Source organism: Mesocricetus auratus, unplaced genomic scaffold (assembly GCF_017639785.1).
Source record: "Mesocricetus auratus isolate SY011 unplaced genomic scaffold, BCM_Maur_2.0 Super-Scaffold_100026, whole genome shotgun sequence".
Taxonomy (NCBI): Eukaryota; Metazoa; Chordata; class Mammalia; order Rodentia; family Cricetidae; genus Mesocricetus; species Mesocricetus auratus.
Genome location: NW_024429207.1, coordinates 18481486 through 18486131, shown reverse-complemented (window position 1 = coordinate 18486131; position 4646 = coordinate 18481486).

Below are 4646 nucleotides of genomic sequence, written 5' to 3'. Positions count from 1 at the left end.
CTGGCCCTCATCAGTTCCTTGGACGCCTTGTCTCTGTCCTGTGTATTGGCAAGGGAGTTGGTTTCCATGTCCATTGACTTCTGCAAGTTTATCAGCAAGTGCTGCAACTATCGAAAACAAAGCTTCATCTTGACTTTCAACTCTTCTAACAGACACACAGAGGCCAGTCCTTCTATGTAGATTCATTTCTCTTTCTTCATTCACTTATTTTTCCCCCACCTATATTCATTTCCTCATTCAAAAGGCATTGTTAAAAGACAGGAGAATTCTTGGTTTGTGGCCAGGCACACACCAAGGTCATCATTGCAGCAATTCTCAGCCGGTTACTGAGGAGAGTCTGTAACACTCACCATGACTCACTTTCAAAGGCCAGGACGGGGCAGCAGCTTGAGCAGGAAGTTAAACCCAACTGGAGAGCAGTGGGTAGGAGAGTTAAGAGGTGGAGAAGCAGGTAACTCTGAGAGTGGCTGTGGGCCCCGTCGGGCAGACCTGCTGGACCCTCGGTGAGTAGGTTTGGCCCCGTATGTAGCGCACACCAACTCTGAACCGTGCCTTCCCCTTTGCTGTTGCTCTTGGTTCCACTCCCGAAAAGCACTCCACTGCCTGCCACCATAAGCCCCTCCTTCTAGCTGTGCCAACAGCCATGTGTGAGGACACAGGGAGCATTGTTGTTGGCTCTGTCACCCAATCTCTGTCTCACGCTCAGCTGAACTTTCCACTTCTGCCACCTCCCTTGGTGACAGTGGCTGCTGGCTGTCACATTCCCTCCTGTTTCCCCCATGTGTCCTGCATGACATTTGATTGTACCCTAGCACACAAATGCCTTCTTCAAGCAGAGATACAGGGAATCATCACAAATTGGTCAGAATCGAGTTGATTAAGAAATATCGAGTTCATCGATTTAAAAGAAACTGCCTATGAAAAAGTGTGTGTGAATAAATTCCTTTAAAACATATTGATTATTAATGTGTGTGTACCATGTATTTGGGGGAGGATGCCATAGCACACATTTGAGGTCAAAAGACAACTTTATGGAGTCAGTTCTCTCTTTCCACTTTTAAGTAAGTTCCCAAAATCAAAATCAGGTCGCCAGACGTATGAGATAAGCACCTTTACCCACTAACCTTGTTTTCATCCAGAAAAAAAAGTCTGCCTTCCTTCCTTCCTTCCTTCCTTCCTTCCTTCCTTCCTTCCTTTCTTTCTTTCTTCCTTCCTTCCTTCCTTCCTTTCTTTCTTTCTTTCTTTCTTTCTTTCTTTCTTTCTTTCTTTCTTTCTTTTTTGTCTCTCTATAGCTTTGGAGCCTGTACTGGAACTCACAGAGATCCTCCTGCCTCTGGCTTCCCGAGTGCTGGAATTAAAGGCATGCACCACCATTACCGGGTCAATAAAAAGTCATATTTTTGATGAGGTGGAATAGTAGTGCTCTTTTAGCTTTCTCAGTTTTCTTTTTTATTCAGTCTGGAACCCACCCCGTGGGATGTGTGGCTTGCATCTAAGGTGGGGACTCTTGTTCAGTGACATGCCTCTGGAAATATACTCTCAGATTTCCCTAAAGTTGAGCCTTATTAATGCTCCAGATACTTTTTTTATTAAAAACTACTAATATTTTACTGTATGTGTGTAGGCGTTTTTGTCTGCATACCACATTCATGCCTGGTGCTCTCAGAGGCAAGGAAGCATCCGATCCCCTGGAGCTGGAGTTACAGATGGTTATGAGTCAAGGTGCTGGGAACTGAACCCAGGGCCTCTGGAAGAGCAGTCGATGCTCTTAACCCCTGAACCATCTCTTTAGACTGCTGCCACCTCATGCCATGTGTTCCTTAATGCAACTAAGATGACCGTTGAAATGAGCCAAGTGCCTCACCAAGTTATAACAAACAAATGGAAAATGAGTATGTGGAAAGATGTCCCATGTCATTTATCATCTATGCACAGGAAAAGACAAATAACAATTGATAGTACTAACATAGGTCTACTAGAACCAACAGCAGCGATGCCGGTTATGGTGTGGAGGAACACATTCTCATTCGTTGCTAGAGGGATGACAATGTCATGGGTACCCTGGAAGACAGCGCATCAGTCTCTCTCATACATTTAACCCTTACCACGTGAGCTAGCAATTGTGCTTGTTGTGGTTTGAAGGAGATGTCCCCAGGGGCTCATGTACTTGAACACTTGGTCCCTAGTTGGCACTGTTCAGAGAAGTTCTGGGGGGGGGGGGTGTAGCTGGAGGATGCAGGACATTGGGCAGGTGGGGGGCGGGACTTCAGCGTTATAACCTTAACTCACTTCTAGTTCACTCTCTTCTTAGTGTTTGTGCTTAAAGACATGACCTCTCTGCTTCCTGCTCCTGTCTCTAAGCCTGCCGCTTGTTGCCATGCCTTCCTCTCCATTAAGGGCTTTCCCTCTGGAACCAGAACCCTAAATTAAGCCTTTCTTCCGGAAGCTGCTTTTGGTCCTGGGTGTTAATCACAGCGACAGAGAGGTACCAATTACAGTACTCTTGTGATCACTCAAATGAGAGGCAAACTTTTGCTCATCTGGATAGTCACAGCAGCTTTGCTCCTCATTTACAAAACCTGGAAATGACACCTGGTGTCCTTTCAAGTTGTCAAGTTGTGCCTGGAGAAGGCATCTCCAGTATTTACTAACAATAGGATACTAATCAGTAATAGAAAGAAATGAATTTCTGGCCTTGGTGACCTTTGATCCCAGGTTTTGAATGGGAGGCCACCCTGGGCTACAGATTGAGGTCCTATTTTAAAGGAATTACCAACAACAAAATCATCAAGCCATTAAAAAAAAGATATGGAGGGCCTGGAGAGGTTGTTTAGAGCTGTGGTTTTCAACTTTGCTAATGCTGAGACACTTTACTACAGCTCCTCCTACCGTGGTGATCCCCCCAGCACATAATTATTTCGTTGTGACTTCATAACTGGAAATACACTGCTATTATAAATAGTAAGTAAATACCTGTGTGGTGGTTTGAATAGGTAAGGCCCCCATAGACTCATGTGTTTGAATGCTTGGCCTATAGGGAGTGGTACTATTAGGGTGTGTCATCTTGTTGCAGGAAGAGTGTCAGTGTGGAGACGGACTTTGAGGTCTCATACGCTCAAGCTATGCCCAGTCTCCTTCTGCCTCCTGCAGATAAAGATGTAGAACTCTCAGCTACCTCTCCAGCACCATGTCTGACTATATGCCGCCCATCATGAAGATAATGGACTGAACCTCTGAACTGTAAGTCAGCCCCAACGAAGTGTTTTCCTCTATAAGGGTTGTTGTAAGGATTCAGGCCTGTCCCTGTCACCTGGCAGAATGCACTCAGGCAGTACTCTGGTCAGCCCAGGTATGAAGGACCCCTTTAAAAGAAAGACCCCTACCCATTTATGCTGTCTTTTCTGTTGTTCCCCTGGGCAGACAGGACTTTTCCTGTCTCCCTCTTCTCTTCTGTCCTCTCTCTGTCTCTGTGTCTCTTTATCTCTTTTGTCTTCCCTCCCCTTTCTAATAAAACTTCTCACTAAGCTCTGTCTGCCTGGCATGTGTGTCCTCTGCCTTGGTCACCCTCGCCTGCTATGGAATCCGCCACGGTTCCCCTCATGCTTTATCATAACAGTTGTCATAGTGTCTCTTCCCAGCAATAGAAACCCTAACTAAGACAATCTGAGAGGCAACCCCAGGGGTTGAGAACTCCTGAACTAGTGGTTAAGGACACATGCTGTAGGCCAGGCGTTGGTGGCGCATGCCTTTAATCCCAGCACTCGGGAGGCAGAGGCAGGCGGATCTCTGTGAGTTCAAGGCCAGCCTGGTCTACAAAGTGAGTTCCAGGACAGCCTCCAAAACTAGGAGAAACCCTGTCTCGAAAAACCAAAAAAAAAAAAAAACACACGTGCTGTGCGTGCAGAGGGCGAGAGTGTGGTAACTCATGCAGCCCATCACCTGTGACTGCGGCCCCAGGGGATCTCACACCCTTTTCTGGACACTGCCTTTTCCCTTTCTCTTCCTGTGAGGAGAAGCACGCATGCCCAGGACAGTCCAGCCCCTACCCGCCCCCCCCCCACCATTTTGGAGGAGAAAATGGAGCCCATGAAGGAAGTCTTATCAGCACCCCTCTGGGCATCTCCACAAGAACCCGGCTCTGAAGCTGCCTGGGTTTTCCTCTTCTCTCCCAGCCATTTCTTGAGCTTGTGTGTCTGCTCCTTTTACCACAGAGGGGTCTTGGCCGGGTTCATTTTCTCTGCCACTTAAAGAATTATAAAAGGCAGGGAAGATCTCCAGCCACAGGGGGAACATTTCAGCCAGAGCGGACAGAAAGCGGTGAAAGGGCCATGACCCACATTTGTCACACACAAGGAAACACACAAACCAGCACCCAGAAGGACCCTCTGCAGAGCAAGAGATGGGACTTGGGAGCCTAAAAAGCGGTCCCTCCTTGAGGGCTGGGACCTTAAAGGGTCAGCCTCTATTTTAGGGTTGTTTAGTTTGAACAAAGACAAGGAGGCTGGCAGGCCCACACCTCTGGGGTCAACCCGTGTGCCGGATCCAACCTTGAACCTGTCAGATGGTCAACTGTTAGTGGGCCTCACTGGTGGTGGGGGGTGGGGGGCAAAAGCCAGCTGCCCTTTCGGTCTGTGCCTTAGGTCAGG